This window comes from Apodemus sylvaticus, chromosome 11 (assembly GCF_947179515.1).
Source record: "Apodemus sylvaticus chromosome 11, mApoSyl1.1, whole genome shotgun sequence".
Lineage (NCBI taxonomy): Eukaryota > Metazoa > Chordata > Mammalia > Rodentia > Muridae > Apodemus > Apodemus sylvaticus.
Window position 1 is genome coordinate 106,798,713 of NC_067482.1, and position 18,595 is coordinate 106,817,307.

Here is an 18,595-nt window from a genome sequence, read left to right on the forward strand (position 1 = left end):
CCTTACTGCTTTTAATAGTTTCTTTGTTTAGTGCGTTTGGTGTTTTGATTATTATGTGCCAGGAGGACTTTCTGGTCTGGTCCAGTCTTTTTGGAGTTCTATAGATTTCTTGTATGTTCATGGGCATCTCTTTCTTTAGGTTAGGGAAGTTTTCTTGTATAATTTTTTAAAAAGATATTTACTAGCCCTTTAAGTTGTAAATCTTTGCTCTCTTCTATACCTATAATCCTTAGGTTTGGTCTTCTCCTTGTGTCCTGGATTTCCTGGATGTTTTGGGTTATAAGCTTTTTCCCATTTTGCATTTTCTTTGGCTGTTGAGTCAGTGTTTTCCATGGTATCTTCAGCACCTGAGATTCTTTCTTCTATCTCTTGTATTCTGTTGTTGATTTACTTGATTTCTTTTCAAGTGTTTCTGTCTCCAGAGTTGTCTTCCTTTGTGATTTCTTCTTCATTGTTTCTACTTCCACTTTTAGATCTTGGATGGGTTTGTTCAGTTCCTTCACTTGATTGTTTGTGTTTTCTTGTAATTCTTTAAGGGATTTTTTGTTTTTCCTCCTTCAGGGCTTCTGCCTATTGATACATGTTCTCCTGGATTTCTTTAAGGGAGTTATTTAAGTTCTTCTTGAAGCTCTCAGTCAGCATTATGAGATAAAATTTTAAATCCAACTCTTGCTTCTCCGGTGTGTTGGGGTATCTGGGATTTGCTGTGGTAGGAGAACTGGGTTCTGATGTTGCCAAGTAGCCTTGGTTTCTGTTGGTAGGGTTCTTGTGCTTGCCTTTTGCCATCTGGTTATCTCTGGTGTTAGTTGGTCTTGCTGTCTCTGGCTGGAGCTTGTCCCTCCTGTTGGCCTGTAAGAGCAACTCTCTTCTGGTAGGGTCTCTGCACAGAAGGCTGGCTCTCCAATGTAAATGGCAGCCTGAAGACCTCTGTCCCAGCTGCTCCACTGATCACCTCCCTGTGTGCTCCTAGCTGTTCCCCTCCAGAGAGAAGGTGGAGATCTCACCTCTGTGCTCAGAAGTGAAAGCACTGCTGGGAGATCACTCTCTCCTGGTGGACTGTGCACAGAAGGTTGTGGAGCTGCCTGACTCCCTGGTGCAAATGGTGGAGGGAAAACTTCTGTCCCACCTGCTCCACTTACATTGCCCAATTACATTGCTACTTTTTCTTTTCTTGTTTCTCTAGTTATATTGGAATTTTTCTGGATTTTTCAGGGAACATAGTAAATTAGGCATAATATTGATTTCCTCATAATGTGGAAAGCATGGGGAAAGGGTAGTATTTTCCTCTGAATTACATCTGCTCATAAGTTTAGCCTACAGATCTTACAGGGAGCAGCAGTTGACTATTTTTACTCTGAGAATCTTTTGCTTTTATAAAGATACATAAGCAAAATACTTAGTTTGTATTCAAAAGAATACTAAACTTAATAGCTTTTAGAAATTTTTATATATTTGTGTTCTGTTTGTAAAGTTATCATCTTTGAAAGGAAATATTAACATTTTATTTGTACCTGTCTCTACTAATTACTGCGAACTGGGTGAAAATTCTGTGAATTGATAATTTTGTTGTTGTTGGTCTTTCTCTGTAGTCCAAGCTAGACTAAAACTTTTGGTACTCCTGCCTCAATTTCTTGTGTGCTGAGGTTACAAGTATGTGTTACCCGGTTAGCCAACATCAAACTAAATGGAGAGAAGCTTGAAGCAATCCAACTAAAATCAGGGGCAAGACAAGGCTGCCCCCTCTCTCCATATCTTTTCAATATAGCACTTGAGATACTAGCTAGAGCAATTAGACAACATAAGGAGGTGAAAGGGATACAAATTGGAAAGGAAGAAGTCAAACTATCACTATTTGCAGATGATATGGTGGTATACTTAAGTGACCCAAAAAACTCCACCAGAGAACTCCTACAGCTGATAAATAACTTCAGCAAAGTGGCTGGTTATAAAATCAACTCAAGCAAATCAGTTGCCTTCCTATGCTCAAAGGATAAGCAGGCTGAGAAAGAAATTAAGGAAATGACACCTTTCACAATAGCCACAAACAATATCTTGGTGTGACTCTAACCAAACAAATGAAAGATCTATATGACAAGAACTTCAGGTCTCTGAAGAAGGAAATTGAAGAATACCTCAGAAAGTGGAAAAATCGTCCATGCTCGTGGATTGGCAGGATTAATATATTTAAAATATCCATCTTGCCAAAATCAATATCCAGATTAAACTCAATCCCCATCAAGATCCCAACTCAGTTCTTCATAGAATTAGAAAGAGCAATTCTCAAATTCATCTGGAATAACAAAAAACCGAGGATAGCTAAAAACTATTCTCAACAGTAAAAGAACTTCTAGGGGAATCATTATCCCAGACCTCAAGCAATACTACAGAGCAATAGTGTTAAAAACTGCATGGTATTGGCACAGTGACAGGCAGATGGATCAATGGAATAGGATTGAAGACCCAGAAATGAACCCACACACCTATGGTCACTTGATCTTCGACAAAGGAGCTGAAAACATCCAGCGGAAAAAAGCTCAACTCCAAGTGGATCAAGGACCTCCACAGAAAACCTGACACACTTGAACTAATAGAAAAGAAACTGGGGAAGACCCTTGAGGACATCGGCACAGGGGGAAAGTTTCTGAACAAAACACCAATAGCTTATGCTCTAAGATCAAGAATTGACAAATGGGACCTCATAAAATTACAAAGTTTCAGTAATAGTCTGGCGGGCAGCGGCGGCAACAGCAGCAGCGGCTGGTCCAGAGGAAGGGCCATCAGCAGTGGTACCAAGGTGACAGGGTCCAGGCAGGCCCTGTGCCCACGACCACTGACCATCGCTGGCCAGCTGGGCTGCAAGTAGCTGAGGATTTACGGCACCTTTCACCTCACAGAAGCTACATCAGAACTCTGCCTCCCGCCTGTCACTTACAAGAGACTCGCCTCCATCTTGGTTCTCTGATGCCAGAGAGAGCAGACAGCCTGAGGTACGTAAACATAACCCGAGGCCAACATCGCAGGGGTCTAAGCCCAACAGGCATTGGCCTGCATCCAGGCCCTGGGCTGTTGGGGGTGGGGACATCAGCGTGCCAACCCTGCCAGGAGGTTGTTTGCCCGGTCCTCCGCGCACTGCCATTTTGCCTACAGGACACCAAAGAGTTCTAGCAGGCAAAGCCAGCTAACAGGTATAGCTCAAGGCTAACATAGCGGGGATCTAAGCCCCGACAGGCTCTGGACTGCCCCCCAAGACCTGGGCTGCTCGGTGGGCCATCTGTGTGCCAACCTGGGCATGAGGTTGTTAGCCCAGCAGATTCTGCCATCCTGGCCGCCTGAGAGACCCAATTAACACTCATATCCCAAGGGAAACTTTGTTCAGAACTTGGACTATCAGGCTTTTGCCTAGATTCAGGGCCTGAGCAGCTAGGCTAGCCTTGTGTTCACCAACCCAGTTGGGAGTTTGGCTGCTCAGCAGAGTGATCAGCACTTGGAAAAGGTCCCGCAGCATACACCCTCAGCATTCCCTGAAGGAGCAAATGGGCAGCATCTGGTTCACAGACACAATCTGGGGCACCCAGAGGAGGACAGCACATCAGCAATCTGAAACAGGGGAAACCCAGCAATCCAGTGTTGCAGAAATAGCCCTAGAGCCTCTCAGGAGGCTCAAACACCAGACAGAGACAAGACCAACTAACGCCAGAGAACAAGATGGCAAAGGGCAAACGCAGGAATGCTGCTAACAGAAATCTAAGCAATATGGCAGCGTCTGAACCAAACTCTCCAACATCAGCAAGTCCTGGTTATGCCAATACACCAGAGAAACAAGATTTGGATTTATAATCACTGGCCATGATGCTGCTATAAAAACACAAAAAGGACATAAATGTATCTCTTAATGAAATACAGGGGAACATGAATAAGCTAGAAACCCGTATAATGGAAACACAAAAAACACTTAAAGAAATTCAGGAGAATAAGGCTCAAGAGATAGAAGCCAATAAAGAAGAAACACACAAAAAAACTTAAAGAAATGCAGGAGAACTTGAGTCAACAGGTAGAAACATAAAAATCTCTTAAAGCATTAAAGGAAAACAAACAAACAAATGATGGAACTGAGCAAAACCATTCTGGATCTAAAAACAGAAGTAGAAACAACTAAGAAATCACAAAGGGAGGCAACTTTGGAGATAGAAAACCTTGAGAAGAAATCAGGGGCCATCGATGCAAATACCAACAACAGAATACAAGAGATGGAAGAAAGAATCTCAGATGCCGAAGATACCATAGAAACCATTGACTCAACAGTCAAAGAAAATGCAAAATGCAAAAAGCTTGTATCCCAGAACATCCAGGAAATCCAGGATACAATGAGAAGACCAAACCTAAGGATTATAGGTATAGATGAGAGTGAAGATTTACAAGAGAAAGGGCCAGCAAATATCTTCAACAAAATTATGGAAGAAAACTTTCCCAACTTAAAGAGAGAGATGCCTATGAATATACAAGAAGCCTACAGAACTCCAATCAGACTGGACCTGAGCAGAAATACCTCCTGTCACATAATAATCAAAACCCCAAATGCACTAAACAAAGAAAGAATATTAAAGGCAGTAAGAGAAAAGGGCCAAGTAACATATAAAGGAAGACCTATCAGAATTACACCAGACTTCTCACCAGAGACCATGAAAGCTAGAAGATCCTCGGCAGATCTCATGCAGATTCTAAAAGAACATAAATGTCAGCCAAGACTACTATAGCCAGCAAAACTCTCATTCACCATAGATGAAGAAACCAAGATATTTCATGGCAAAACCAAATTTACACAATATCTTTTCACAAACCCAGCTCTGCAAAGAATAAAAGGAGGAAAACTCCAATACAAGGAAGGAAACTACACCCTGGAAAAAGCAAGATAGTTAACTTCCTTCATCAAACCCAAAAGAAGATAACCACTCAAATATAAAAATAACATCAAAAATGACAGGAAGTAATAATCACTATTCCTTAATATCTCTTAACATCAATGGACACAATTCCCCAATAAAAAGACATAGAGTAACAGATTGGATAAGGAAACACGACCCTACATTTTGCTGCATACTGGAGACACTCCTCAGTGTCAAAGACAAAAAACTACTTTAGACTAAAAGGCTGGAAGACAATTTTACAAGCCAATGGTCTCGGGAAATGAGCCGGAGTAGCCATTCTAATATCAGATAAAATTGACGTTCAACCTAAAGTCATCAAAAGAGACACAGAAGGACACTTCTTGCTGGACAAAGGAAAAATCCACCAAGAAGAATTTTCAAATCTGAACATCTATGCGCCAAATGCAAGGGCATCCTCATTCATAAAGGAAACTTTACTAAAACTCAAAGCACACATTGCACCTAACACAATAATTGTGGGGAACGTCAACACTCCACTCTCCTCAATGGACCGATCAGGAAAACAGAAACTGAACAGGGACACAGTAAAACTAATTGAAGCTTTGGCCCAATTGGATTTGACTGATATTTATAGAACATTTTACCCTAAAGTAAAAGAATATACCTTTTTCTCATCACCTCATGGTACCTTCTCCAAAATTGACCATATAATTGGTCACAAGACAGACCTCAACAAATATAAGAAGATCAAACTAATCCCATGCCTCCTATCTGATCACTATGGAGTAAGAGTGGTTTTTAGTAGCAACAAAAACAACAGAAAACCCACATACACGTGGAAACTGAACAATACTCTACTCAGTGACACCTTGGCCAAAGAAGAAAGAATGAAAATAAAGGTGCAACATACCCAAATCTTTAGGACACAATGAAAGCAGTGCTAAGAGTTTTCCTCATAGCAATGAGTGCCTCCAAAAAGAAAATGGAGAGAGCATACACTAGTAGCTTAAGGACATACCTGAAAGCCCTGGAACAAAAAGAAGCCAATTCACCCAGAAAGAGTAGAAGACAGGAAATCATCAAACTCAGGGCTGAAATCAATCAAGTGGAAACAAAGAGAATCATACAAAGAATCAACAAATCCAGGAGCTAGTTCTTTGAGAAAATCAACAAGTTAGATAAACCCTTAGCCAGACTGACCAAAGGGCACAGAGAAAGTATCCAAATTAACTAAATTATAAATGAAAAGGGGGATATAACAACAGAAACTGAGGAAATTCAAAAAATCATCAGATGCTACTACAAAAATCTATACTCAACACAACTGGAGAATTTGGTGGAAATGGATAATTTCCTAGACAGATACCAAATACCAAAATTAAATCAGGACCAAATAGATCATCTAAAAAGTCCCATAACCCCTAAATAAATAGAAGGGGGTCATAGAAAGTCTTCCAAGTAAAAAAAAAAGCACAGGACCAAATGGTTTTAGTGCAGAATTCTATTAGACCTTCAAAGAAGTCCTAACACCAATACTCTTCAAACTATTCCACAAAATAGAAACAGGAGGAACACTACCCAGTTCCTTCTACGAAGCCACAATTACGCTGATACCAAAACCACACAAAGATCCAACGAAGAAAGAGAAGTTCAGGCCAATTTCTCTTATGAACATCGATGCAACAATACTCAATAAAATTCTTGCCAACCGAATCCAAGAACACATCAAAACGATCATCCACCATGATCAAGTAGGCTTTATCCCAGGGATGCAGGGTTGGTTCAATATACAGAAATCCATCAATGCAATCCACTACATAAACAAACTCAAAGAAGAAAACCACATGGTCATTTCATTGGATGCTGAAAAAGCATTTGACAAAATTCAGCATCCTTTCGTGCTTAAAGTCTTGGAAAGAACAGGAATTCAAGGCCCATACCTAAACATAGTAAAAGTAATATACAGCAAACTGGTAGCCAGCATCAAACTAAATGGAGAGAAACTTGAAGCAATCCCACTAAAATCAGGGACTAGTTAGGGCTGCCCCCTTTCTCCTTATCTTTTCAATATTGTACTTGAGGTACTAGCTCGGGCAATTCGACAACATAAGGGGGTCAAAGGGATACAAATTGGAAAGGAAGAAGTTAAACTATCATTATTTGCAGATGACATGATAGTCTACCTAAGTGACCCAAAAAAACTCCACTAGAGAACTTGTACAGCTGATAAACAACTTCAGCAAAGTGGCAGGTTATAAAATCAACTCAAGCAAATCAGTAGCCTTCCTATACTCAAAGGATAAGCAGGCTGAGAAAGAAATTAGGGAAATGACACGCTTCACAATAGCCACAAACACTATAAAGTACCTTGGGGTGACTCTTACCAAACATGAAAGATCTGTATGACAAGAACTTCAAGACTCTGAAGAAGGAAATGGAAGAAGACCTCAAAAAATGGAAAAACCTCCCATGCTCATGGATCAGCAGGATTAATATAGTTAAAACAGCTATTTTGCCAAAAGCAATATACAGATTCAACACAATACCCATCAAAATCCCAACTCAACTCTTCACAGAGTTAGAAAGAGCAATTCTCAAATTCATCTGGAATAACAAAAAACCCAGGATAGCTAAAACTATTCTCAACAGCAAAAGAATTTCTGGGGGAATCAGTATCCCTGACCTCAAGCAATATTACAGAGCAATAGTGTTTAAAAACCGCATGGTATTGGTACAGTGACAGGCAGGCCGATCAATGGAACAGGACTGAAGATCCAGAAATGAACCCACACACCCATGGCCACTTGATCCTCGAAAAAGGGGCGCAAAACATCCAATGGAATAAAGATAGCCTTTTCAACAAATGGTGCTGGTTCAACTGGAGGTCAGCATGCAGAAGAATATGAATTTATCCATCCTTGTCTCCTTGTACTAAGCTCAACTCCAAATGCATCAAGGACCTCCACATAAAGCCAGACACTCTGAAGCTAATAGAAAAGAAACTGGGGAAGACCCTTGAGGACATCGGTACAGGGGGAAACTTTTTGAACAGATCATCAATAGTGTATGCTCTAAGATCAAGAATTGACAAATGGGACCTCATAAAATTACAAAGTTTCTGTAAGGCAAAGGACACCATCAAAAGGGCAAATCGGCAACCAACAAATTGGGAAAAGATCTTCACCAACCCTACATCAGATAGAGGGCTAATATCCAATATATATAAAGAACTCAAGAAGTTAGACTCCAGAAAACCAAATAACCCTATTAAAAAATGGGATACAGAGTTAAACAAAGAATTTTCACCTGAAGAACTTCGGATTCTGGAGAAGCATCTTAAAAAATGCTCAACTTCATTAGTCATTAGGGAAATGCAAATCAAAACAACCCTGAGATTTCACCTTACACCAATCAGAATGGCTAAGATTAAAAATTCTGAAGACAGCAGGTGTTGGCGAGGATGTGGAGAAAGAGGAACACTCCTCCACTGCTAGTGGGCTTGCAAATTGGTACAACCACTCTGGAAATTAATCTGGCGTTTCCTCAGAAAACTGGGCACCTCACTTCCGGAAGATCCTGCTATACTACTCCTGTTCATATACCCAGAGGATTCCCCAGCATGTAGTAAGGATATATGCTCCACTATGTTCATAGCAGCCCTATTTATAATAGCCAGAAGCTGGAAAGAACCCAGGTTTCCCTCAACAGAAGATTGGATGCAAAAAATGTGGTATATATACACAATGGAGTACTATTCAGCCATTAGAAATAATGAATTCATGAAATTCTTAGGGAAATGAACGGAGCTGAAGAACATCATCCTAAGTGAGGAAACCCAGTCTGAAAAGAACACTCATGGTATGCACTCACTTATAAGCTGTTTTAGCCTAGAAGCTTGGAATACCCAAGACACAATCCACATATCAAATGATGTCCAATAAGAAGGAAGGAGTGGCCCCTATTTCTGGAATGGCTCAGTGCAGCAGTGTCGGAGAATACCAGAACAGGGAAGTGGGAAGGGGTGGATGGGAGAACAGAGCGAGGGAACAGGACTTATGGGACTTTCGGCGAGTGGGGATCAAGGAAAGGGGAAATCATTTGAAATGTAAATAAAGTATACATCGAATAAAAAAATAAAAAAATAGAAAAACAAAAAATATGTTATCTAGTGATTGATACTTAAATGACTATTCTAAAACTGATTTTTCAAACTTTACTATATTTATTAAAATTTCATCAGCCATCTGTGCGGTGGTTCCCCCTGCCTTTAATACGAGCCCTTGGGAGGCAGAGGCAGGCAGATTTCTGAGTTCGAGGCCAGCCTGGTCTGTAGAGTGAGTTCCAGGTCAGCCAGGGCTACACAGAGAAACCCTGTCTCGAAAAAAATTATTGATTAGCCAAAATTTAAAGAATATTCAGTGGGATTTTTAAATTTAATTTAATATTTTTTATTCACTTTTCATCCCACTCACTGCTGCCCTCCCCATTACCCATCCCAAAATCCTTTCCCCATATCCCTCCCCTTCTCTTTTGCATGGGTGAAGGGCTCCTGGATATCCACCTCCAACCCTGGTACTTCATGTCTGCAAGACTATGTCCTTCCTGTCTTACTGAGGCCAGACAAGGCGGCCCAGCATATAAGAACGCATACAGGCAACAGCTTTTGGGATAGCCCCTATTCCAATTGTTCAGACCCCACATGAAGGTCTAGTTGCACATCTGCTATATATGAATGGGGAAGCCTAAGTCCACTCCAGAGAACCAAGGCTCTAGGTTAGTTGATTCTGTTGGTCTTCCTGTGGAGTTTCTATCACCTTCAGGTCCCTCCATCCTTCCTCCTATTCTTCCATAAGCGATCCCAGGCTCCATCCACTGTTTGACTGTGTTTGGTGTCTGTGTTTATGTGAGTCAGCTGCTGGGTGGAGCCTCTCAGAGGATATGTTCTTGTCTTCAAGAACAATAGAGTACCATTAATAATGTTAGAAACTTTTGCTTGCCCATGGGATGGGTCTCAATTTGGCCATTCCGTCAGTCTCTGCTCCCTCCCCCATGCCTGTTTCTTTAGACAGGATAAATTTTATGTAAGAAACTAGTTTAAATATATTGTATCCAAAGTATTCCTATGTATTTGCTCTGAATTATTTAATTTCAATTATATGATATAAGATTATGTGTTTTAAATTTGGAAAATTTTTGTTTCATGTCTATTTTTATGGAAAATGAAACTTTTCTAAAAGTAGTTTGAATAGGTTTTAACAAATCAACCTATACCTATGTAGAAATGTCTTGTAATTTCTTGAAGAATTACATTTTAGTTAATTTTCTCAATCTAAAGTGCTCTTGAACTTAGACATACTCAGACTGTGAAGAATGTTTCTGTTAAAGAAGTTTTCTGTTTGGAGTCTCCAGGCATTCCAGTTTAGAATTTCGTTAATAATAATGTGGGAAACTTCTCTTGCATGTAACTCTCAACATTGGTATTTGCAGATACTTTTCTGATGATGTATTGGCATCATCAGAAAACATTTATTCAGAGCAGGTAGATTGTGGGAGAGTGAATTTGAGAACAGAAAAGCAAAAATGGCACATATGTCAAATGGGAAAATTATTCCCACACATTAAGGCCATAGCACATAGCAGGTGTGTCTAGATCAGTGATTCTCAACTTGTGGATCATGATTTCTTTGAGGTCACAAATTGGATATCCTGCATATCAGATATTTACTAGTAGCTTATGCTTCTCCATCTTTTCTCTAGCTACCATCTCTTTTCTTGCTTCCAACTGCATATATGCTGTAGCTATATAGATATTACTATTTCATATTTTACATTATGATGTATCCACAATTGAACATACCATTTTTCTCACAATCCTTGTGTTCTCTCTGTTTTCTAGTTCCTGATATCTGAGAGCTTTGGGAAATATTATTTTCTAAGAGACTAACTTAGAGCTGTTTAACTGTTGGTGATTCATCTCATTCACAGTGGTGGTTGTTTTAGTGGTGTGAGTGGATTTTTGTTTGGGTTGCTTTTTAAGCATGTACCACCACACCCAGCCCTTTTTTATTTAAACTTTCTTGTTTTTATCTTTATGTGCTTTTGTGTTTTGTTTATATATCTGTCTATGTGAGGGTGTCGATCATGGAGTTATAGACAGCTGTGGACTGCCATGTGTGTGTGTGGAGATTTTGCCCCTTCTTTAGAAACAAGTTTTAATTGTTGTCTAGGTGGTAATATATTCAATTCCAAGGCCAGTTACACTTTTTGTTTGTTTGTTTGTTTGTTGTTTTTTGTTTTTCAAGACAAGGCTTCTCTATAGCACAGCTATATGGGAACTTACCCTGTAACCAGGCTGGCTTCGAACTCAGAAATCGGTCTACCTCTACCCTCTACCTCCCAAGTGCTGGGATTAAAGGCGTGCACCACCACTTCCCAGCCAGTTACACTGGTTTATACCTGCAATCTCTGCATTCAAATAGTGAGACAAGAAAATCACAAGGTCAAGGCCAACTTTATAGAGAAGCTAGCTAGCCTATGGCTACAGAGTGAGATGTTGTTAAAATCAACAAATAAGGTAATACCTACATAAGAATTCTTATGTTATTTTATAATGAGGTAAAAACAACCATTGTTAATTTTATGCATTAAAAAGAAATATATGCTGGGATGTGGTGGCATACGCCTTTAATCTCAGCACTCAGAAGGCAGATGCAGGTGGATCTCTGAGTTTGAGGCTAGCCTGGTCTACAGAACAAGTTTGAGGATAGCCAGGGCTACACAGATAAACACTGTCTCCAAAAAAAAAAAGAAAGAAAGAAAGAAAGAAAGAAAGAAAGAAAGAAAGAAAGAAAGAAAGAAAGAAAGAAGAAAGAAAAGAAAAGAAAAAACAAAAATGAAGAAAGACAAGAAAGAAAGGTGAAAGAAAGAGAAAAAGAATGAAAGGAAAGAAAAGAAATGTACTTGAGCTGGACACAGAGTAGTGCATGTCTCAAATCCCTGCTCTCAGGTAGCATTATGGGGATCACACCAGAGATGACCATTCAAACATAGTTTATAGCCAATTGAAAGTCTTTATTCCAGCTTACTTGGACTACACTGAGATATTTCAGACCTAAGCATACCCTACCTTGTCCTTTGGTTTCTAGAATAGAGTTGGGTAATTTTCCATGGATTCTCCATCAAGAAGATCAGATTCCACTTAAGCCTGAAATAACCCCAGCAAAAGCACAAGATGGAGGGACCTCTGTACTGTCATGTTCCGCACTGGTTCTATGGGCATGAGGTAAATCATTGACTCATCCTGTTCTAATGAATCATAATTGGTCTTAAGTGCCAGTACCTTAGTTGACCATGCAGTTGAGGGTGCAGGGTCCCAGCATTAGCTAGATCAGAGTAAGCTTCAACAGTCATAACAATGCTGACAGTAAGGCAGTTAGTCATGAGGACCAGGTAGTTGGAAACTAATACCAATGATTTCATCTAAGTCTTGTTTTTCCCCTTTCTTTGAGGTTTTCTTTAATCACAGCCTCTGGAAGTACATCACTACAGCATGGATGTACAGCCCAAGAGCCTGATAGAAATCGAGCACTGCCTTGAGGGCACTGAGTTATTGAATTGTATACTCCAGGACAACTCACTCCCCACATCCATTTTAGATCCAGTTCTCCAACCAGCAGGATTCACAGAAACACACAGAAAGAGACACATTCATGCAGAGAGACACATAGTAAAAACCTGGGGTGGATTCCACACATTCATACACCTGAACAGACTAGGGGAATATAGTGACATCTCACACAAATCCTAGACACAGGATCTACATTGCGTCCAACCTCTTCTCTTGTGTCTTAACCAGATAGCACCTATAATCTACCTTCAGGGGTATTTAGACCAGATGACATTTGATTTATCTTTTGGGTACCTCTGGAATGGTTGGCAAGAATCCCTGATCGTGTCAGGGTGTCATTTCTAGCTATTGCACTCTTGCCTGCTCCTGGGGATCCTGAGGCCTCTAAGTGTCTTGGTTCAGTCTGGGGATCTTGCTAGGGTCTCCAGAATACTTTGGGTAGCTTACCAGAGATTATCAATTACACATAGTCAACTGGAAATCTTTTTTCCAGCTAGGTGGAGCTATACTAAGGTATTCTGGACCTCCCCAACATTTAGACCAAATGGCTTTTATAGGCAAACACAAATCCTGGTATTTCCTAGCAGTTTAACAGAAACTATTAACTGTGGGTGGAGGTTCTGAGCAGGCAAGCATTGGCTTGGGTTTCTAGAATAGAGTTAGGTAATTTTCCATGGGATTCTCCATCAAGGAAATCAAATTTCAGTTAAACCTGAAATAGCTCCAGCAAGAATACATTATGAATGCCTATAATACCTTGCCTATCACAGTAGCTAAGGCATCAAGGTTTGGCTTATATATGAAAACCCTGTCTCAAAAATGGAGAGAAGGGGAGAGTAGCTCATGTGTATCGGTGAAAACGCTGTTACCTGCCATGTGTACAATCCTAGCACTAACTGCCAGTGCCATAAAACCCATAAACCAAATACCTGAGTTCCCGGACATGAAGGTAAACTGTGTGTATGTGTTAATAAAAATACTGTATTCCAGTCTCTCTAATCTTTTGGAGGTAATAACTAATTGCCAGTCCTCTGCATTGTACAAGAGTTTTTTTCCTGTTTATCTAAAGATTTTCATGTAATATATTTTGACCATGTTTTTCTTCTTGAATTCTTTCCAGATGTTTCAGTCCCTGTATATATTCAACTTCATATTCGTTCTCTCTCCTTCTCCCTACCTCTTCTTTCTCTCCAAAAACTTAAACGATGAAAATCAAAACAACCAACAACACAAAAATTAACACCAACACTATTGCAGCAGTATATCCTACAGGCAAGCTTTGCTGTAGTTGTAGGGATTATAGCTTGGTGATATTGATCTCCATTCTGTGCATAATATATGGGACTTCTGAATTCGAGGCTTACCTGGATTATATAACAAGTTCCATGATATAATGAGATCCTGTTGGAAAACAAAAGCAAAAACAAAGCAACTTATTGTTCCAGATGGGCATCGTGTAACTAGACTAGCACATATAACAATTTCTAAGTTAATATAACTTAAAATTTTTGAGGTGGATTTTTACTATATAACCTAATCTTGAATTTATAATACCATCTCTGCCTCATAAGTCCTGGGACTATAACTGTGTGCTGATATGCCTGGCTTATATTTTGTAAAACTTCTTTTGATTTAGGGAAAAGGAGGCATTTTAACTCAGTGAGAAAGTAATTGCTTTCTGTTTGTTTTTTTTTTTTAAGTCTCAAATGATTTTGAAAATAGGCACTGGAATTACCTGATTTTCTTGACAAGAAAAACTCCAAATGATGTGTGGAAGTAGTTCTTGCTGTCAGCAGCATTTAATAAAAGTGTAAAGGGTGAGTTTTTTTTTTTTTTTTTTTTTTTTTTTGCCAAGCATGGTGCCTGTCGTCACAGGTGGGAGGAGCATCTCCACTTTAGGACAACCTGGACAAGGGTAGTGTGAATCAGTGAGTACAGGCAACATGGACTACAATCTGCCTTTTTGTTTCTAGTGTCAGTGGGTATTGTTTAATCTGAGAGATAACTGTATCTTTTGATTGGAGGCAGAACTTTCAGCTAAGAGATATTCTTCTGACAGAGGGTAAGATACCAAAATTTTGCTATGTATCTGTTAAGTCTATGACTCATCAGAGATGTGACTATGGTTTTTAGTTTATGCAAAAGGTCTTGTGCCAGTCACTTGTCTGTTAAATATTGTTTGAGCTACCTCCAACAGCTGAGAGCTATTTATACCTTTAAAATTTTCTAACTTTGATAACTTTTTCAAATAATCGGAGGCCCACTGGGTGGCAAAGAATTTTTTTTAATAGCTGTCTTTAGTCTTTATAAAATCAACATAGTGAATTTTTTTTTTAAGTTTCCTTGGTCAGTGCTGTATAAAAGCGAAAATCCATTCTAAATAGCTCCTCCAGGAGCTGGTGACTGTCTTCCGCATAGCAATGGGATCCAGCAACAGCCTGGTAGCAAACCTCACAAGTAATAGCTAAAACTTGAGGCATAGATTGAAAAACTCATTGTACATATAGACTTCACAATTCTGGGCAGTAAAAAAAGAGTACACCAGATGTTAAAAAAATAAAATAACCAAAACAACTAACAAAACTCTCATTCAAGTCTAGAGAAAGGTGACTAGGCCCCTCCTCTGCTGGTTTAAAGGTGACTAGACCCCCTCCTCCACTGGTTTATCAACTTCACATTTCTGTCACCTTGCTTCCAGTACCATGGCTGATGGTGTCTTCTCAAAACAGAAACTGAAGTTGGCCTTTGTTTTTAAGTTGCATTTGTCAGATATTTTGTGACATGAACCTCAAAATACCTCCAAATTTGCAGTTCTACTGCTTATTTATACAAGAAAACTTTAGGCCCTTTGCAAGGTAAAGACCCACATTTCAATCTGTTATCGATTTAATGTATAAACTGTATTACATATTTCTTAGGTACCTATCTTAGATGTGTGAGTGTGTGTGTGTGTGTGTGTGTATGTCCCTGTTGAACCTGTTGAAACAGTTTTACATTCTAGCTTTGTTCTTACATAACTTTCAATTTTTCATGACATAATAGTTTTTAATAAGGCATATGTTAGAACTGATAGTACTCAAAACTATAAGTTCATACAAATATGTATTAATTTAGTCCAGACTGTGAAATTCATCCTAGCCCTTTTTTTATAGTGGAACCTATTTCTTTTTCATTTGTTTGTTTTTATTGGATATATTCTTTATTTACATTTCAAGTGTTATTCCCTTTGCCATTTCCCCCCTCCTGGTAAACCCCTATCCCATGCTCCTTCCCCTACTTCTATAAGGGTCTTCCTCCACCCACCCACCTCCTAACTCCCTGGCCTCGATCTCCCTACACTGAGGCATCTATCGAGCCTTCATAGGACCAAGGACCTCTCCTCCCATTGATGCTTGACAAGGCAGTCTTCTGCTACATATGCAGCTGGAGCCACATGTTGATGGCTTAGTCCCTGCGAGCTCTGGGGGGTCTGATTAGTTGATATTGTTGTTCTTCCTATGAGGTTGCAAACCCCTTCAGCTCCTTTAGTCCTTTCTCTAACTTCTTCATTGGGGACCCTGTGCTCAGTCCAATGGTTGGCTGTAAGCATCTGCCTCTGTAAGGCTCTGGCAGGGCCTTTCTGGGGACATCCATATCAGGCTCCTTTCAGCAAGCATTTCTTGGCATCCACTATAGTGTCTGGGTTTGGTGACTGTATATGGGATGAATCCCCAGGTAGTATAGTCTCTGGATTGCCTTTGCTTCAGTCTCTGCTCTATCCTTTAGAAGAACTGAAGCACCCACACTTTGGTCTTCCTTCTTGGGCATCATGTGGTCTGTGGATTGTATCTTGGGTATTCAGAGGTTTTGGGCTAATATCCACGTCTCAATGAGTGCATACAATGTGTGTTATTTTGTGATTGGTTTACCTCATTCAGAATGATGTTTTCTTGTTTGCCTAAGAATTTCATGAATTCATTGTCCTTAATAGCTGAGTAGTACTCCATTATATGTATATGTACCACAATTCTGTATCCATTCCTCTGTTGAAGGACATCTGAGTTCTTTCCAGGTTTTGCTTTTTATATATAAGACTGGATGAACATAGTTGAGCAGGTGTCCTTATTCCATGTTGGAGCATCTTCTATGCCCAGAACTGGTATAGCTGGGCTGTCATTATGTCCAATTTTCTGAGGAGCCACCAAACTGATTTCTAGAGCCACTGTACCAGCTTGCAATCATACCATCAGTGGAGGAGAGTTCCTCTTTCTTCACATCCTTGCCAGCATCAGCTATCACCTGAGTTTTTGATTTTAGCCATTCTGACTGGTGTGAGGTGAAATCTTAGGGTTGTTTTGATTTGCATTTCCCTAATGATTAATGATGTTGAACATTTCTTTGGGTGCTTCTCAGCCACTTAATATTCCTCAGTTGAAAATTCTTTGTTTAGGTCTATATCCCTTTTTTTTTTTGTTTTCGGTTTTGTTAATTTTCTATATTATTTATTTACATTCCAAATGATTTTCCGTTTCCTGGTGCCCCCCTCCCCATAATTCCCATAAGTCCTTTTCCCTTAGCCCATTCCACAACCAACCCCCTCCCACTTCTTTGTCCTGGTACTCCCCTACAATGCTGGATCAACTCTTTTCAGAACTAGGGCCCTCTCTCCCTCTTCTTGTGTATCATTTGATAGGCTGTGTCTTGAGAGTTCAGAGCTTCTGGGCTAATTAATATCCACTTATCAGTGATTGCATTACATGTGTGTTCTTTTGTGATTGGGTTACCTCACTTCGGAGGATATTTTCCAGTTCCAACCATTTGCCTAAGAATTTCATGAATTCATTGGTTTTAATTGCTGAACAGTATTCCGTATCATTTGATAGGCTGTGTCTTGAGAGTTCAGAGCTTCTGGGCTAATTAATATCCACTTATCAGTGATTGCATTACATGTGTGTTCTTTTGTGATTGGGTTACCTCACTTCGGAGGATATTTTCCAGTTCCAACCATTTGCCTAAGAATTTCATGAATTCATTGGTTTTAATTGCTGAACAGTATTCCATTGTGTAAATATACCACATTTTCTGTATCCATTCCTCCATTGAGAGACATCTGGGTATTTTTCCAACTTCTGGCTATTATAAATAAGGCTGCTATGGACATAGTGGAACATGTGTCCTTATTGCATGCCGGAGAATCCTCTGGGTATATATCCAGGAGAGGTATACCAGGGTCCTCCAGAAGTTTCATGTCCAGTTTTCTGAGGAACTGCCAGACTGATTTCCAAAGTGGTTGTACCATCTTGCAATCCCACCAGCAGTGAAAGAGTGTTCCTTTTTCTCCACATCCTCGCCAACACCTGCTGTCTCCGAGTTTTTCATCTTAGCCATTCTGACTGGAGTGAGGTGAAATCTCAGGGGTCTTTTGATTTGCATTTCCCTAATGACTAATGATATTGAACATTTCTTAAGGTGCTTCTCAGTCATCCGAAGTTCTTCAGGTGAAAATTCTTTGTTTAGCTCTGTACCCCAATTTTTAATAGGGTTATTTCGTTCTCTGGGGTCTAACTTCTTGAGTTCTTTGTATATATTGGATGGATATTAGCCCTCTGTCAGATGTAGGGTTGGTGAAGATCCTTTCCCAATCTGTTGGTTGTTGTTTTGTCCTTTGACAGTGTCCTTTGCCTTATAGAAACTTTGTAATTTTATGAGGTCCCATTTGTCGATTCTTGATCTTAGAGCATAAGCTATTGGAGTTATGTTCGGGAACTTTTCTCTGTGCCCATGTCCTGAAGGTCTTCCCCAGTTTCTTTTCTATTAGTTTCAGTGTGTCTGGTTTTATGTGCAGGTCCTTGATCCACTTGGAGTTGAGCTTAGTACAAGGGATAAGAATGGATCCATTCACATACTTTTGCTTGGTGACCTCCAATTGAACCAGCACCATTTGTTGAAAAGGCTATCTTTTTTCCATTGGAAGTTTTCAGCTCCTTTGTCGAAGATCAAGTGACCATAGGCGTGTGGGTTCATTTCTAGGTCTTCAATCCTATTCCATTGATCCACTTGCCTGTCATTGTACCAATACCATGCAGTTTTTATCACTATTTCT

The 18,595-nt window shown here is 39.8% G+C and overlaps 1 protein-coding gene across 5 annotated transcripts in view; it reads left to right on the forward strand.

The window, feature by feature from the left end:
* The window catches only part of Asb3 (ankyrin repeat and SOCS box containing 3), a 152,178-nt gene that overhangs the window by 117,876 nt on the left and 15,707 nt on the right, over nt 1-18,595 (forward strand). The window contains exons 10-11 of one of the 5 annotated variants that reach the window (XR_007980155.1): nt 12,032-12,168; nt 14,214-14,330. The exons of 3 other annotated variants lie outside the window; for them this stretch is intronic. The gene's annotated coding sequence lies outside the window, so the exon portion shown is untranslated. The remainder of the gene's footprint in view (nt 1-12,031; nt 12,169-14,213; nt 14,331-18,595) is intronic. One more of the 5 variants, XR_007980154.1, reaches the window with a different exon arrangement.